The 19792-nt window shown below is 36.3% G+C and overlaps 1 protein-coding gene across 21 annotated transcripts in view; it reads right to left on the bottom strand.

Moving 5' to 3' along the window:
- The window catches only part of CHL1 (cell adhesion molecule L1 like), a 221934-nt gene that overhangs the window by 139875 nt on the left and 62267 nt on the right, over positions 1-19792 (bottom strand). The window lies entirely within an intron of this gene.

Below are 19792 nucleotides of genomic sequence, written 5' to 3'. Positions count from 1 at the left end.
TTTTTATACACTACTGATGTGCAATCCAAGGAGGAAATCAGAAAAAAATCAATTTATAATAGTGACTAAAAAGTCAAATATTTAGAAATAAACTTAACCAAGGATATAAAGGACCTGTATTAAGAAAACTACAAAACATAGCTATAGAAACCAAAGAAGACTTAAATAAATGGAAGGACATTCCATGTCCATGGGCCAGAAGACTAAATATCTTTAAGATGTCAATTCTACACAAACTGATCTACAGTTTCAAAGCAATCCCAGTAAAAAATCACAACAGCCTTTTTTTGCAGAAATGGAAAAGCCAATTATCAAACTTATTTGGAAGGGTAAGGGGCCCTAAATAGTCAAAAATGTCTTAAAAGGAACAAAGTTGGAGGACTCCCACTTTCTGACTTTAAAGCATACTACTTAGCTACAGTAGTAAAAACAGTATGGTACTGGCATAAAGGCATGTAGATTGACCAATGGAACTGAATCAAGAACTCAGACCCTTACATCTATGGGCAAATGATTTTTGACAAGGCTGTCAAGGCCACCCAGCTGGGCCAGAACAATCCATTCAACAAATGGTGTTAGAAGAACTGGATAGTCATATCCAAAAGAAAGAGAGGACCCCTAGCTCACACCTTAAACAAAAATTAATTCAAATTTGTAGCAGGTTGATATAGTTTTGAATTCCAAAAATAGATATTGGATTATGTTTGTAAACTAGTCTGTACCTGGGTGTGATTAAATTATGATTAGGGCTTTGATTGGGCCACATCAGTTGGACACTGAGTCCCTGCACCTTGGTGGACAGGGACTCAAATAAAAGGCATGGCAAAAAACAGAGTTGGAAGGTTTTTAATGTTGGAGTTTTGATGTTGGAGTATGATGCCAAAGTTTTAAGCTGGAGCACTGGGAAGTAAGCATAAAGAGGAAAGAGAAGCAAGCCCTGGGAAGAGAGAAACCCAGGAAGCTTGAACCCTGGCAGACGTCGGCAGCCTCTTGCTCCAACACATGGAAATAGACTTTGGTGAGGGAAGCAACCTATGCTTTATGGCCTGTTATCTGTAAACTCCTACCCCAAATAAATACCCTTTATAAAAGCTAACAGGTTTCTGTTATTTTGCATCAGCACCCCTTTGGCTGACTAATACAGACTTTGGTACCAAGGAGTGGGGAGGTGATTTTGCAATCACCAAAATGCTGGAATGGTTTTATAAATGGGTAAGGGTATTTTTTGGAGGAACTGTGAGATGCTTGGAAGAAAAGGCCTACAGTGCCTTAAAGAGACTGTTGATAGCAATATGGATGCTAAAGAGACTTTTTATGATGCTTTAGAAGTAAATGATGAAACTACTATTGGAAACTGGAAGAAAGGGGATCCATGTTTTAAAGTTTCAGAGAACTTAACAAGATTAACTCCTGGTGTTTTATGGGAGGCAGAATTTGAAAATGGTGAGCCTGGGCATTTAGCTGAAAAAATTTCCAACATAAACCCAGAGAATGCAGCTTGGCTTCTGCTTGTAGCTTATAGCAAAATGCTAGACAAGAGAGATATGCTGAGAACTGAACAATCGGGCACAAAGAAAACAGAAACTCATTCTGGAAGTTCCAAGCCTCTGGAAATTAAGCTCCCAGATGAAAGTGCCCTACTGGAGGATTTAATTAAACTTGGAAATTGTAAATCAGGATTGAAGATGCAGGTATCTAGGATAGACTTGTGGAAATTCTTAACTGTCTGCTGGCTCAGACCCCTGCTTCTTGCATGCTCAACCAACAAGGTTTTTGAGAGAGTTGTATGAACAAAACCACTGTCAGCTTGGACTAAAAAGGACATGGAAAGGAGAGATTGAAGAAGAAACAACTTTAAGATCCAAACCATGGAAGCTGAGCTCTGGACTTAAGGCATCACCTTGGGCCAAGAGAGGAATCCCACCCATGTGTACAGAGAGGGTGAGTTTGCACCAGCAGTTAAGGAGGGTGGATATTTCCACCAGATGTTCTGGGAGAGTTTTGCCACCCCAGGGTTCAAAGAGGGTGGAGAACATTCCTGAAGGATTAAGGCAGTTAAGTTCAGAACCATAGGTCTGAGAGGGTTAGACTTGTCTCCCATGGGTTAGGGAAGGCCAAGTGGTCAACCCGTTGATCTGAGAGGGTTGAGCCTGTATTCCAAAGGTTATGGAAGGCCAGGTGGTCAACTCATTGCTCTGAGAAGGTTAAGCATGTATCCCGAAGGTTAGAGGGAATTTTGTCTTCACATCACTATACTACGGGAGTTAAGACTCTAACCCAAAGATTGGGTAGGGTGTGGCAATCACCCCAATGCTTTTGGAGGGTGAGATCTGGAGCTTGGTCAACACCTGGATGCCTGATGAGGGTGGAACCATGAAAATGACCCTTGGGCAAGCCTGTGGAAAGGGTGAGTTCCCATAAGGAAACAAGAACAAGAAACCATCTTCTTAAGAATGCCTTTCAGACTTTGAAATTGAATGGAAGATGCCCTGCAGGTTTACTGAACTGGAGAGGATCCTTGACTCATGTTTCCCTCTCAATTTCTCCTTATTGTAATGAAAATGTTTATCCTTTCTTTGTCTATTTGTGTATTGGAAGCAGATAATTTTTTTTTTTTTTTTTGTAATTTCAGAGGTCTACATCCAGGCAGGACTTTGCCCCAAGACAAACTGTATTTCTTTAAATTGATTATATTATGATTTAGTACTTTCATTGTTATTGATTTAAGGTTTTCTTGGATATTGCAATGTCTTTTTGGAAATCAGATGGTGGAGTGTAGCAGTTTGATATAGTTATGAATTCCAAAAATAGATACTGGATTATGTTTGTAAACTGGTCTGTATTTGGGCATGATTAAATTATGATTAGGGCTTTGATTGGGCCACATCATTAGGGCATTGAGTCCCTGCACACAGAGGAAAGAGACGCAAGCCCCCGGGAAGAGAGGAACCCAGAAAGCTTGAACCCTGGCAGACACTGGCAGCCATCGTGTTCCAACATGGGGAAATAGACTTTGGTGAGGGAAGTAACCTATGTTTTATGGCTTAGTATCTGCAAGCTCCTACCCTAAATAAATATCCTTCATAAGCCAAGAGGCTTCTGGTATCTTGTATCAGCACCCCTTTGACTGACTAATAAAAAGATGGATCAAAGACCTAAATATAAAAGCCAGGACTATAAAACTCCTAGGCAAAAATGTAGGAAAACACCGTCAAGGTCTTGTGATAGGTGGTAGTTTCTTAAACCTTACACCCAAATCACGAACAATGGAAGGAAAAATAGATAAATGAGACATCCTCAAAATTAAGCACTTTTGTACCTCAAAAGACTGTTAAAAGGATAAAAAGTCACCTGACTCCACGGGAGCAAATATTTGGCAATCACATATCCAATGAGGGTTTAATATCCATGATATGTAAAGAGATTATACAGCTCAACAAGACACTGCCCAGTCAAAAAATGGGCAAAAGACAATTGTCCAAAGAAGAAATACAAATGGCAAAGAAACATAAAAAAAAAGTCCAACTTCACTGGCAATATGGGAAATGCAAATTAAAGCTACAATGAGATATCATTTCACACCTATTAGACCGACTACTATTAAAAAGCCAGGAAACTGTAAATATTGGAGAGGATGTGGTAAGAGAGGAAAACTTATTCATTGTTGGTGGGACTGTAGAATTGTACAGCTGCTGTGGAGGACTGTTTGGCAGTTCCTAAGGAAGTTGAATATTGACTTGCCATGTGATTCAGCAATACCCTTACCAGGTATATATCCAGAACTGATAGCAGTGACACGAATAGATATCTACCCAGCAATGTTCATAGCAGTGTTATTCATGATAGCCAAAATTTGGAAACAACCCAGGTGTCCCTCAACCAATGATGGATAAACTAATTGTGGTGTATAATCACGATGGATTATGCAGTGATGTAATGAATTGATTATAAAACTAAGTAATGAATCATATGACAACATGGATGAACCTGGAGAACAGGTTTGAGTGAAGCAAACCTGACATGAAAGGACAAATACAGTATGACTGTGTTATTATGAACTTAATATATTTTGTAAACTCAGGGAGTTAATAATTAGAATATAGGTAACTAGAAAATAGAATGAGTTTAGACAATGGAAAGCTGAGGGTTAATCTGAACAGAACTGGTTAAAATGTTTGTAAATCTTTGGAAATGAATGGAAATGTTGAGAGCACATCGTGGTGTTTTTCATTAGTAGAGCTATTATATGGGTATGATAGTAGTTGAAAGGGAAAGTCTAAGAACAAGTATATTACTAGAAGAGCCAAAAAAATGTACCTTGGGACTGTATAACATAGTGAAACCTCATGTAAAATACAAATACGGATGCTATTGCATATAAGACTGTTTTTACAAAATATAAATACAAATATACTAAAAAGAAACCAGAATAGCAGCTAATGTACAGCAGGGGAAGCAGAGAGAGACTGAGAGGTGATGAGTTTTGTTTCATTTGTTATTATTATTATTGTATTACTGGAATAATGATAATGCTCTAAAAATGATTAAAATGATGAATGCACAACTATTTGATTATACTGAATACCAGTAATTATATACTTTGGATAGATTTATGCTTTATTAATGTGCATCAATAACATTGATTTGTTTAAAAAAAAAGTCTCAAAGTTATTTCCAGATGTCCTTGGGGGTGGGGAGGAAAAGAGGACAAAGTCACTTAGACTGAAGACTACTGGGTTATATAAGATAATACTTTTCATTTGCAGAAAATAAAGAGATATATTAAATCATATTAATTTACAAACATGGTGTGAATAAAGCTCTTGCCAATTGTTTGATAGATTGTGTGTGTGTATGTGTGTGTTTTGAATGGGATACTTACTTAACCCCTTGCTTTCCATGAAAGAGAGATTATTTCCATTCTACTATCCATAAGAGAAGAGTATTTATAAAACCAACCACCTAACCAAAAAACAAAACTCTCTCCAAATTCATCTTTTTTTTTTTTTTTTAGATTTATTTTTTATTTATTTCTCTCCCCTTCCCCGTTGTCTGTTCTCTGTGTCCATTCGCTGTGTGTTCTTCTGCATCTGCCTGCATTATCCAGCAGCACTGGGAAACTGTGTCTCTTTTTTGTCGTTGCGTTATCTTGCTGCGTCAGCTCTCCATGTCTGCAATTTCACTCCTGGGCGGGCTGTGCTTTTTTCACATGGGGTGGTTATCCTTGCGGGGCACATTCCTTGCACATTGGGCAGCCCTACGTGAGGGCAGCCCTACATGGGAGGTGCCCCTGCATGGCATGGCACTCCTTGCACATGGCAGCACTGCACATGGGCCAGCTTACCACATGGGTCAGGAGGCCCTGGGGATTGAACCCTGAACCTTCCATATGGTAGACGGAGCCACATCTGCATTCCTCCTACTTCATGTTTCTATCCTTTACTGACTCCTTCACATAGAAAAAGTGATTGATTTGACTGTAGTCAAGGTGATTGTTTATGAGTGGTGAAACCCCTCGATTCTTGACTCTTGTGTACTCTTGAATGTCTTCTTCTAAACAGATTCAAGTCGTATTTTCCAGATCCTGCTCAAATGAAGAGTACCAAAAGTAGTTTTGAATTCGGCTTTACCATTAACAAAAAATGCTTCAGTATTTTAATTCTTATCTGAATTATTGTAGAACCTGTTTGCTGTTAATAAAATAATTTTCTAGAATATTTAAAGAATTCTGATGTTTAATTTTCTTAACATATTTTATTAGAACTGGTTTAGATATCACCCATTTCAGCACCACATTCTCTTATAACTCCAGCAAAATCTTTCATTCTTTCTGTACAAAATTGCCAGCAGCATCACTGGCATTAAAATAAATATTTATTCTACCAGAAGATTTTTAAATATGCTTTATTTTAAATTTCATGTTGGTCCTGATTTATCAAAGATAGAAGATGAATACTGAAAGGCTGTTGCTCTAAAATATAGTATCCGTATAGCTCTCTTTTTAGTCTTTTTCCTTTTGTTTCTATTTTTGACCAATGGAAGCCTAACCTACACCAACATAACCATAATCAGCAGTTAAAAAAAAACAATACTGTACAATTTTAAAAAATTGATCCATATTTTTGTGTTGTTTTTATATCCAGTATGGAAAAAAATGTTTGCCAAAGTAAAGACGATAAACATTAATAGATGCTGTAAAAATGAAATGCTGAGTCCTGGCAAAAATTACTCTTCAAAGGTCTCAAAAATGTGTTAATAAGTGTAAGTAGTCTTTAAATTCCTAATCCCTATATTATCTCCCAAGTTTCTTAGTACTATCTTCCCCAGCCCCCATAGTTTGTGCTCCACTCCTTTAATCAGCCCAACTCTTCCATGTACTGAGAACAGAAACCATCAATTTCCAAGTCCATGGACAGGACTAATGTTATTCTTTCAAAAGAAATTCACTGAATAATAAAGGTCATTTGAGAAAGGCCAGGAAAAATTGATTGCAGTAAAATTCAAAGCAACTAGTCCAGATCTGAGCAGAAAATAATCAGAAAATCACCATGTAGAGAGAAAAACAGACTACTAAGTTCATTTCTTTTATTACATTTGAATATTAAAACTTGCAGAATCTAGGAAACTTTAAAATATGCAAAGGAAAAGAAACCAGTTAAATAAAATAACCCTCAATTAAAATAACATTTTATGAAGCTGAAGATATGTAAAGAGATCAGAAAACCAACAGTATTATAAGGAATGAGATACTTTTTCCACTGAGAAATCCCTCCATCAAAAAAAAATTACCATTTTTTTGAAGTAAAAAAGCCACAGAGAAGTCATTGGGTATTTTTCTTCTCTGCCCTTCTTAAAAGTAACTGCTGAATTACTAAGGATCTAAAGGCCAACACAACCATTATTAATATATTTTTCTTAGATATTAGGCATAACTGTGAATATTGGTATTTTGGAAGCATTTGTATATACATATTCCCACAAGAACACTAATACCTGAGCATGAGAAATAAGAGTATTCGGAGGATCTCTCATCCTTTTTATAGATATTGCAGAAAGCAACAAATCAAAGAGGAAAACAGGTTAATTTTATGCCAATCATGAAACTCAGTGACAGGTGTCACCATATGTTGCAACAAGATTCTCTTGGTCATGGGTCATTACCTTGAAAGGAACTAACGAATAGCTTGCAGTACCATGACACATTGAAAGGCCCCCTGGGATCTCATGCAAGATCTCATAACAGGGAAGAAATTAACTCATGGCATCACGGTATTTTCTAAACACGACAGTTTCCAAATCAGTGACCACTTAGCACAGAAAAGATTGTGGGAAGAAATGTAATATTTAGTAAATGATTTCAATGGGATCTGCTATGGACCATAAGGAAAACCATAAGGCAATGTCTAGAAAGGTTAAAACCACTGAAGACAGTGGTCAAATGCATAAAAGGAGGTAAAGTAAATCTGTTTTGGATATCTTTGTGATTTTAATTTATTCCTGGCCTAATTTCCAAAGGGCAGATGGATAAAGTATTATCTTTTTTTTTTTAAGATTTATTTATTTACCCCACCCCTTGCTGCTTGCTCTCTGTCTGCTCTCTCTATCCATTCACTGTGTGTTCTTCTGTCTCTGCTTGTCTCCCTTTGTTGCATCACATTGCTGTGCCAACTCTCTGCAGGTATAGGCTGTCAACTCTCCATGGGCGTGGGCCACCTTGCCTTCACAAGGAGGCTCTGGGACACGAACCCAGGCCCTCCCATGTGGTAGACAGGAGCCCAATTGGTTGAGCCACATCTGCTTCCCAAGTATTATCTTTTGAAGAGTTTTTTACTTCTACAGAGCATTGCAAAAAGACTTTCAATCATGAATTGAGGAAGACTGGAGCAACCCTACATTTCCTCCCAACACATGATGCACCTCTGCCTAAAGAAATAAAACAAATGGACAGAAACTTAATTTTTATGTGCATAATCATAAAACCTGTAAACTGTAACTACAAAACCCTCTACAGAAAAGACAGAAGTTAAAAAAGCAAAGTGAAATATGTCCCCCATGTAAGAAATGAATGTGTCATGACTTACTTTATGGATTATGGTGTTAATTCCCTTTCCTGTGTCAATTCCAGATGTCATGACAAAGACGACAGAAAGAAGTGGACAAATAAGAAGAGGGAAGTATAAATTGATATAACATTTAGCAATAATAATATACTTATTTTCTTTGAAATCCTAATATAAAAACAACATTCAAATACATAAAAGAACTTTAAGTCCTTTTGAAAATAATTTTTCCAGTATAAGGTAAGAGAAGTACATCAAAATATAGTGATTTTGGTTTGAAAGACAAGCAATTTTGTTGTACTGAAAAGGATAAAAGTAATATTTGAAAACAAATGTGGCAGAACAAAGAATAAGAAATTACACAAGATTCAATGCCATGTTCTTGTTCTGACAGGCAAATTAGGATATTAATGTTATGTGTATATATAGATATAGACCATTAAACTTTGGTTTATACAATCTGTGCAGTAGTTACTAACCCCCGGTTCTTTATTTTGCTTTATAAATATAAAAGTCCCTATAATTCCTTTAAAATTCCACATTATAGACATTACCATTTAATTGTAGGACTGGGAAAACCTTAACATTGATCAAATAATATCCTTCAATTTCCAAAAAACTATACAATAACATTTAAGATCAGTAAGCATTTAGTGTACATTATAAATGACTTGATGGATTGAGTATGTGAGTAACAAACACTATATAGCACCTACAAGGTGGGAGGCACTGTTTTAAACACTTTATAATAATTCATTCAACTGGAAAAGTAACAAAGGAGATACTGTTATAATCTCCAATTTTCAGATGAGATAACATGGGTAGAGAGACAATTAAGTCACTTTTACTAGTTTACAGCTAAGAAGTGGAAGAAAATGTATTTGAACCCTGATAACTGGCCCAGAGTCCATACTCTTAACCTCCATGCTATGTTGACATGGAAATCCTTTCCAGATCAGTGTACAATAACCCTTCCATTCATGAAGTTCTCTGAGGGACTTAAGCTCTTCTTGTTATTGGTTCTTATGTCAATGTCATAGTCAAGGATGGTGGAATCACTGGATTCCATTAATTATAAACCAACTTTATAAAACACCAACTTTCTTCCAAGCAGGCTAAACTCTGCCCTTCTACCATACCCAATCCCCCAAAACTGTCTGTGAAGGAAGGATATAACAATCATAATGTTTTAACAACCCTAGCCTCAAAAACTGAAGAAGATTCATTCAATATATTTTATTTATCTATGATGTATAAATATCGTATATTATGTACATTATATGTAGTGGTGAATAAAACAGACTTAAGATTGGTAGGAAAATATATTCTAAAAGAAAGAGTAATGAGTATATAATTATGTTTTTTAAAAACGTTTAAGTGATATTAACAAGTGATTTAGACTTTAGAGTTCAAAAATCTTTAACCCCATGTCCTCTGATTACTAGATGAACTACTTTCTTAAATTTTCAAATTCCCAATCTTTTCATGTGTTAAAAAGGAAAACTAAGGCTTTAAGTATTAAATAAGATAATATATAAAATGCTTAGCAAACTGCTTTTTTAAAATCATGGGAAAAAATATATAATATAAACTTTCCCATTTCAACCACTCCCAAGCATACTATTCAAAGGAATTAATCACAGTAAAAAGAGTGCAGTACTATCACCACCTTCCATTACTAAAAATCTTCCATCTCTGCAAACAAACCTTATACCCAATGTGCATTAACTCCTCATTACCCTGCTCTTCATACCTGGCAACCTATACTCTCGTTTTCTGTCTCTATGAGCTTGCATACTCTCTGATATTTTCTTTGTTACTATGGGGCTTAAATTTAACATCCTAACTCTACAACAACCCCCTTTGCTTTGATACCACCTTCAAGAATATACACAAACTATGTTCCTATAAACTTTTATTCCCCCATCTTTATGCAGCTCTTGTCACAAATTACACCTTTGTACATTGTGGTTGTTTGGAGCTATGTGTATACCAGGAAAAAACTTGTTCTTAAAGTTAATCCGATACTGTGGGTATGAATCCATTTTAAGTAGGACCTTTTTGATGAGGTTCCTTCAGTTAAGGTACGGTCCATCTCAATGAAAATAGGTCTTAAGCCTATTATCCAAGTCCTTAATAAGAGAATGAAATTCAGACAGAGAGAAAAATACAGAGGGAGCAGCCAAACCTGAACATCAAAAGCACTTGGAAGATAAGGGAGAGAGCAAGGCATTTGGCAATGCCTCTTGGCAAGTGACAAGCTAAGGACCAAGTATCGCCACCTGCCAACACTAGACTACCACAGTCTTTGGGAAGAAAGCATCACATTGATGATACCTTGATTTGGACTTTTCCCCTGGCCTCAAAACCATGAACTAATAAACGCTCATTGTTTAAGTCATCCCTTTACATGGTATTTGCTTATGCAACCTAGGACACTAAAACCTGATAAGTGCCAAGCCACTGATTTATCAATATATTTTATCCATTTGGATCCTGTAGGAAGTAAAAAGTGGAGTCACAAACCAAAAATAAAAAACAGTTCTGGTGTTTATATTTACCCATGGCATTACCCCATGCCATTACCCGACCAGATAGCTTCATTTCTTTATGTGGCTTCAATCTACTTTCTCTTGTCCTTTCCTTTCAATCTACAGAAATCTCTTTAGCATCTCTTATAGGGCCAGTATATTAGTAATGAACTCTCTTAGCTTTTGTTTATTTGGAAATGTCTTAACTTCTCCCTCATTTTTCCAAGACTATGTTGCCAGATACAGAGTTTTTGTTTTTTGTTTGGCTTTTTTTTTTTTTCTTGCTTTCAGCACCTCAAATATGTCATCCCCCTGCCTTCTTGTCTCCATGGTTCACATTGAACAAGCAGCACTTAATCTTACTGAGGTTCCCTTGTACATGATATGATGTTTTTCTCTTGTGGCTTTTCTATCTTTGGCATTTGACAGTTTAATTATAACTTGGCATGGTGAGAGTCTATTTAGGTTTATCCTGTTTGGAATTAATGTTGAATATGTTAGATGTGTAGTCATTTTTCATTAGATATGGTAAAGTTTCAGCCATTACTTTTATTTGAATATTCTCTGCCTCTTTCTCTCTCTCTTCTCCTTCTGAGAACCCCACAGTGCAAACAGACATTTGCACACCATTGTTCATTGAGCATTATTCACAGTTACCAAAAGATGAAAACAACCCAAGTGTTCATCAACCAATGAATGGATTTTAAAAATGTGATATAAACATATGATGGAATACTATGCCACTATAATAAGAAATGAAATTGGGACACACATGATAACATAGATGAACCTTGAAGACAATATGAGTGAAATAAGCCAGACACAAAAGAATATTGTATCGGCTCTAAATGAACTAAATGCAAAAAATAAACACAGTTAAAACCTAGAGTATAGGTTACTAGGAGATATGATGAGTGCTGAGAAGGTGCACTGATGCTTAATGTATGTAGAATTTTCAGTGAGCTTGACTGTAAAAGTGTGGAAAAGGATAAAGTTGATGGTAACACATTATAGCAAGTATAACTAACATGGCTGGTTTATAAATAGGATTGTGGCTGAAAGGGGTATTCTAGGGTTCTAAATGTCAACTGAAAGAGTGCTAGAGAATAACCTAGGGACTGAATAACACAGCGAACCTGGAGGTAGATGAGGATTGTGGTTAACAGTGCAAATACGATAGTGTTCTCCTATGAACTAGAATAAATGTATGTCACTATCACAAGGTGATAAGAATATAGTGATGCATGGGAAAAATACAATCAATATAACTTATGGACTATAGCTAATATCAATATTGTAATATTCTTGCATCATTGTCAAAGAGGGTATTGTGCTAATAACGGGGGGCAGAGGGGGAAAGGAGGGAGGTGGGAAAAAATATGCCAAAGGTACACTATAGACCATTGTTAGTGGTAATAGTCTGATAATGTTCTCTCATAACCTATAACGAGTGTTCCACAAACAAGCATGGTGTTGGCAAAGGCACATTTTATGGGAATTCTGCACATTATGCATAACTGTTTTGAAAGTTCACAACTTCTCCAGTAATATAGATATAGATATAGATATGTAGATATAGATATAATGTTGAAAGAGAGCTATTGGTAAAACGGTGTCCAGCTACCTCTCACTAGAGCACACGTATGAAATAAAAAAATGAACACACTGTAAAGTTTTAGTGCAACATTTGGATTTAGAATACTGTGGCTTGATGACCTTGAAAGGAGTTCTTTCCTTGTTTAATTCAACTGAATTGTGGTCATATTTATTATGCTTATCTAAAGACAACTTTAGTCAGCTTAATAGTTTTGAATGATCTAATTTGAGCATGATTTAACTAAGGCAAGTGAACACATTTATATTGAAATAAAATTTCTGAAATTTATCCAAAATGTGTGTGTGATGTTTTACAGGAACCAGAAACTGTATATGGTACTATATCCTTATCTTTCTTTTCAATATGCTCTCTACTAGTCAAATGTAGCCATTAAATTTAAATTTAAGCTTAGTTCCTCAGTTGCACTAACCACATTTCAAGCACTCAATAGCCAAATGTGGCTAGTAGCTACTATACTGGACAATGCAGATATAATATATTTCCTTCATGGCAGAAAGTTCTATTGAGCAAATCTGGTATGGAAATTCATCTTAATTTATTTTCATTCATGCACTCATTCTCATTTATTTATTTTCCTTCACAGCACAAATATTTAATATGCCTAGTCCTGGACTAATCCATGTGAATACAATGATAAGCAAATACAGAAATTATACACATTACCACAAAGCTTAAATTCATATGGGTAAGTAGACATTAACTATTCACACCAATAAAGATAAAACTGCTAATATGACAAATGCTAACAAGGAGAGGTAAAGGTGATATTTTAGAGGATAAGGTTGATTATTGAGGGAAGGGGAACTCTATGAAGTAATCACTGAGCTGAGCTACTAGAGGATGAGTTGTTGCTGGTTAGGAAAGGAAGATAGAAAACATAGTAGATGCAGATGCAAAAACTCTGCAGATGCAAAAATTCATGGAGAATACAAGGCAGGGAAAGGCGGCCAATGGATCTGGTGAAGAGAGGGGGAAATGGGCCAGAGTTGCACCTGCAAGTTACATGGGCCCGTATCTTTGAGGGCTTTGTAGGCCAAGCAAGTAGCTTGCCTTTTTCCAAAAAGGAATGGAAAGTCATCAGAAATACTTTAAACAGAACAGGGGTGTGATCAAATTTGTTTTTCAGAAAAAAATATCCTGGGTACAGTATAAAAAACAACAGTATGGACAAGAGTAAATGGGAGAAGTTAGGATACACATCCAGGAGGAGAATAAATGATACATGCATGTTACCATCTCACCACCACCAATATAAGCAGGCATGTTGTAATTTAAAAACAAGAAGCATTCACATCAGATGTAGCTAAATTATCTGAAAGAATTTATCACAGTAGAAAACATGAACTTGACATCAAAATTTATGAGTCTTTTAATTTCATAACATTGATTCTTTTCTTCCACTGAGGAAAATGGGAGAGGTACTGAGAAGAAGAATGTGAATATACTGAATTTAGCTCAGAGCAAATATTGATGAGGCTTAATGGTAAAGCAATAAAGATTTGGAGAACAATGCTCCTGAAGAAGATTAAAGGAGATAAATCAGAAGCTGAGGGGGAAATGATTAAGTTTGGGAGTGATAATTATCTCAAAGGAATTAAAGAGCTTAGCTACTTGGGGGGGGGGGGGGGGAACAGCCAAACTAAAACATATTGATTCCAGTGGTTCCTGAATGAGAAACTCTCCCTTGGCAGCATGGGGCAAACTAAACACTTTCAGAGGATGCAATAGGAGGGTAAGAAGAGGGGCAAATACTATGGCCATGAACACTTCACTGAGCAAAGTCTAGCTATTGCGTACTTTGTGGTGCCTGCAAAGGCTGAAATATACACAAAACTAATAGATAGTGCTTGATTCCCTATCACTTTTCTTGCTGTTCCTAGAACACTGTCAACCTCTGTACTTTCCTAGGGTCTTTGCCCTTGCCATGCTCTTCCCCTGGATGGCTCATACCCAAATATTCACAGCACTACATTTCATTCAAAACTCTGGTCCAATATCACTGTTTCAGAGAGGCCTTCCTTGACCATCCTATTTAAAATGCTAGCCCATAGCCCAACGTTACTTTTCTAAATAGGAAATACCACTGGAAAATTTAATCATCTCTTTTTTGGTTTAGCTGTTTCTCTCTCTTGGTTAGAATGTCTTTCTCATCTCTGTATCCCAGCATGAACTCACTAGAGGGTACTCATAGGGGTGCAGTGAGTACTGAGTGAATGAATGCAAGGATGAACCCAGGAGGGAGTAGATGTCAGGCAGCATCTTTAGGGTCATCTTTGGTACTTAAACACAATAGACACAAGATAAGTCTATTGCTGCTTTGAACCGTTTAAAGATAAATTCTTTCCGGATCTTATAATGTCTTTTTCAGATCTTATAATGTCTTTTTCATTCTATGAACTACTCCATAGCCTTTCTAGTTATGAGACTTTAAGTTTTCTTTTGCCTCAAGCTCCCTGAAATTGAAAGTGTCATGACTAATACACCAAATTACTATATAAGATACCAGAGGGCAGAATCTGCATCTAATTTATCTTTTTATTTCCACAGAATCAAAACACAGTGTCTTGTAAACATAATAGTTTGCATTCTTGAGATATTTCTAAGAGGGAGAGGGGAAAAGGGAAATGAAAGAAGTCTTGAAATTTATAAATTAGAAATATATCTGTCACTACATCTAAGACTTGTAAGAGGACAATAGAGTCAATGCAAATATAAACACAACCAAAAAAAAAGGCATTATTAATAGCACAACTACAGAAACAGACATAGACCCTGAAATTTGAAAAGAGCAAATTCTCCCAATATTTTGACACTGCTATTGGTCCTCATACAAATGTGATATGTTTTAAATAACAGTAGTAATATAGTAAGCAGAAAAGCAATGAAAAATTGAAAGTAATTGATATAAGACCACTGAATTCATAGCAACTGTTAAAATTATTTATATGCATGTTATTTAGGGACATAAAAATTCTGTTTACCCAATTCTGTTGAAATCCTGCTATATGGCAGAAAAGTCTATGAAATTACTTCATAGTCAGTACATATCAAAACAGTTTTTATCACAATGTGATTTAATAGCATAGAGATATGACTACCAAATAGAAATGTCATGAAAACATGATCTGTACTTAACATGAAGGATGACTTTTCATCTGAGCACTTCAAACACATCATGTGTATTAAATAGAAGAGCCCTGATGCTTCCTCACCAGACAATACTCTTACCCACATTCATCAATGTTCAGTTGATTTCCATTTCCTCTCCCCATTGCTTCTCAGAATCTATTTGTCAGATAACCATGTAGCCCATTTCCTGATTTCCACAGCTTAGCATGAAAATATTAGCCTACTCAGCTCTGCACCCCTGGCTTTCTATTTACGCCAATGTCCATTCGAAATCACATTGTTTCAAAAATTTGACAGTGTTTTCCACCCTCACAAATGAAGACTTCTACTATACAGATTTCCTTCATTTCATTTTGTGAGAATTTGTCTTTGGATCCATATACTAGCCATAAGAATATTTGCTTTTGTAGAAAGCTTTACGATTTTCCTGTCTGAATTTAGGAATATACATCTTTATATAAATTTCAATAATCACTGCTAGCAATAAATATAGCAATAAATGATGAGTTACTATGTACCCTTCCCTGTTTACATATTATTTCATTAAAATTCTCAAAAGCACAATGAAATGGGCATTTTTTGCTTCAATTTTAGTAAGAGGGAAAAAATCAGTGAGGTAAAATGGTTTGTCCAAGCTCACACAGGAGTTAGACTTACTTTCCAATTCTGCCTCTTTCCCCCTTTTTTCCCCCTACATTCTTAGAAAGGGGAACTTCAGCCAAAAATGAGATATTTTGGTCATACTAGGGAAGTAGTTCAGTGTAGTAAATTTGAAACACCCACACACTCTTGAACATTCTCCCGTTGAGAGATGAGGTCTCTGCCTCCTCTCCTTCAATACGGGGACGCCTTAGTGACATGGTTGTAACCAACATTCTGAGCTGAAATCAGAAAACAAGCAACTTCTCCCCTTAATTCTCTTTAAGATATTTGCTCTGGAGGAAGAAACCCACAATATTGTGAGCAAAGGAAATGAGTGTTTTAAGGCATTAACTACTAGACATTATTTAACGCAGCAACAGTAAATATCACAATAGGGGAATGTAATTAGCTTGGCTCAATGCAAGTCTCAAAATCAAGGTAAGGCTCACACTTACTTTCCTCCACACAGAATTTGTCAATGATAGTGCTTCCAGGGTTCAAGTGGTAAATATATCAAGCAAGACTTTAATCTCCCTTCTAACTTCTCTGCCTATAAATGGTAAGAAATAATGAGAGGACACAAGAGCCTAAGTTGAGAGAAGATAAATAGGCCTCACAGAGCTCCAATCCAGCTGTAAATAGTTTACCAAGGATCCTCACCTCGATAAAATGTTAGCCTGAAATGTATCATTTTTCCCTTCAAAGATTGCTTTCAATACTATTTTGTCAAATTTTCCTTCCCCATTCCTCTGTAACATCACCTTTTGGATAGATTCTGTAACTGTCTAGTTGATTTCTGTCACTAAAACATAGATTCAAACTGCTCCCTCCTTCCCTATCTCTAGTTAGAATTACAGCTTTCTATCATCTTGGAATTATCACAGTCTCTTCTAGTCTGGCTCTTTGGTTGGTTCAGCCCTGACTTTTCCAGTCCTACTCCAACTTCCATCCTTATTACGTCCCAGAGCCTCTTGCTGCCATAGTTAAGCAAACAGGGAACATAACAACATCCCCTTCTCCCTTCAGGCATGCCAAACCATAAAAATGATTACATTGGCCTCCTTCACTTGGTTTTGAGAAGGGGAAAGCACTGAGGAGAGAACTCCCTCTCAATGAAAACACTGCATGCTCCACAAGGCTACAGCACTTCAAAGATCTACTCTCCTCCTTCTTGCTTGCAATTCCCTTTTATATACACTGGGCAGCTGGGGTGATGGTTGAGGAAAACTGGATTTCTTCTTTCAACATTAGTAAGTGTCTAAGGATGCTGGCCCTAATTTCTCATTTCTCTCTTTAGTATGTAGGACACTAGGCTAATCTCTGCATTCAGCTCTGAGCTCTAGGTACCAAATTGGGATAGCAAAAACAAAGTCTTACCCAATTTTCTTTCAATATTCATCATGATTAGTGAATTCTACATGAAGCTAGTATTTTAACCACCATCTGAATCAGCTCTTTGTATTTAAACCCTGTTTTGGGAAGCAGATGTGGCTCAAGCAATTGGGCTGTCATCTACATATAGGAGGCCCAGGATTTGATACCCAGGGCTTCCTGGTGAAGGCAAGCCGGCCCACGCAGGAGTGTTGGTCTGTGCAGGAGTGCTGGTACAGCAAGATGATGCAACAAAAAGAGACACAAAGAAGACATAATAAGATACGCAACAGACCAAGAGAGCTGAGGTGGTACAAGAGAATGATCACCCTTCTTCCACTCCAGAAGGTCCCAGGATTGGTTCCCAGAGCCACCAAATGAGAATACAAGCAGACACAGAAGAACACACAATGCATGGACAGAGAGAGCAGACAATGGAAGGAGGGAGGAGAAATAAATATTAAAAAAAACAAAAACAAAACAACCCTGTCTTTGGAAACAATGGAAGAGGGACAGAGTGACTTGTTCCCCAAATCTAAGTCCTACTAATTGAGGCAAGATTTGAACACAAATCTAATTCCAAAGATTTTTAATTTTTTCTGTGCACTTAGTAAGACTTGTAGCTCCATCTAATGCATTAATATTAAATTTTGTAAGATATTTTATGATGTGTAATAATCTTCAGGTAAAAGAGAAGGAAATTTTTTTAACTAAAATATGGTACCTAAACAAAAATATGTATTGAGAGAACTAGTCATCATCTATTAATATATTTTCCATGCCATTGCTGTAACTTCTAGAAACTTTTAAATTTTATTTCACAAATTATTTTACTTGCTGTTTGATATAACCATAACACAGAAGCTTGAGACATCTACTGAAGATCGGTTCTTTTCATGCAAAGAACCATATAGACTGAACATGTGTTGGGGAAAGACACATTTGGAGCAAGATAAACACAACATAATAATGACAAAAAATATGAATTAAATAAAGTACCAGTTGTGATAGAACACCAAAGCAAGGTTTTTCATAAGAAAGACACACTGTTCTACAATCAACCAATGGAAGAGATGATCAAACTCTTGGCTAAAAATAACAAGGCACATGCATTTTTAGGATAATTGTTAAATTTTCTCCTTTGAGAAAATGAAACCCAATTTGCTTTTAAGTCTTTTCTTGGAAGTAGTTCACATTTTAAGTCTATTTTCTTAAGAAAATTATTCTTAAACCTTAGGGAAGGTATTTGTTACCAAAAAGATATGTAATATTTGGCATTTTCTTTTTATATGGCTTAATGGAGAAAACCAATGAGAATCTACTCCTGCCTTTGAGATACAGGCAAGGGTTTAATTAGGAGTTAATGTTAAAATTTGTGAAGATGATGAAATACAATGTTTAAGGTAATTTTAGATCCTCAGAAGAGGAAATTTTACAAGTCGTGCTTTTATTTTTAATTTTTACATGCAAAGTATAGCAAAAAACCAAAGTTCTCATAATTTTAAGAAAATAAAAATCGACAACTAGGGACTTCTCAATACTAAAATTTTTTAGGAGGCAAATGTAATATTAAGCAAAGAGGAACTAAAATGTGAACATAAAACAGAAAAAAATAAGTTATCCCTGCCCCCACCCCAGGCCTAAATCACCTCATGGTGGTTAATTAGGATCTTATGCAAAGGCAGTAGCTACCAGGGCAAGGAAATAAATTCTCATTAAATTCCATGCCCACAGGTCACCAAAGAAATAATGACGAGATGATGCTTCTTACAATTTTGAACAGAGATCTTGCTGCCATATAACGTTTCCTGAACAAAAATGGTATCACTTATTTGTTCAATTTTTCGACAGGCATTTATTTAAATCCTTCTCTGTATAATAAAAGTGCCCAAAGAAAATAGAGCATAGAACTCTTGCCACTGAAGAGTACAATTCATTACTGTAGCTGAAATATATACTAGAAATGACTGATGAATGCAAAGAACCAGACTGACCAATCTGAAAGAAATGAGGACAAATCCTGCAGGTAAATGTTACAAAGAAACTGATACATGATTTGTGATCTGTCAGCTTCCAGTTAATTTGCATCCTGGTATTCCAAATTAGAGGAAGGTAAAAGGATTTCCTGGACCCTAAAAAAGCAGGAAATAGCTTTGATTCTTTATAACTACTGTAGTAATAACTGTTGTTGCTACAATATGAAATGTAAATAGTGTCTTGGAATGTTCTAAACAAAAACTTTGGAAGTACTGCCTCCCTGGTTTGGTCAGTGTTCATCTATCAAACAGGTTGCTGCCAAAATAGCCTCTATCCTGACTTTGCTGGCGCCAATGGCAGAGCTTAACATCTTTACAGAGAGAAAAAGAGTTGTTGTGGTGCCAACATGCACCCTGGATAAGGGGGTTAGCTCCCCCACAATTTCATCAACCTAAGTCATTTAC

The sequence above is a fragment of the Dasypus novemcinctus genome, chromosome 26 (assembly GCF_030445035.2).
Source record: "Dasypus novemcinctus isolate mDasNov1 chromosome 26, mDasNov1.1.hap2, whole genome shotgun sequence".
Lineage (NCBI taxonomy): Eukaryota > Metazoa > Chordata > Mammalia > Cingulata > Dasypodidae > Dasypus > Dasypus novemcinctus.
This window is presented reverse-complemented; position numbering and strand designations above follow the sequence as displayed.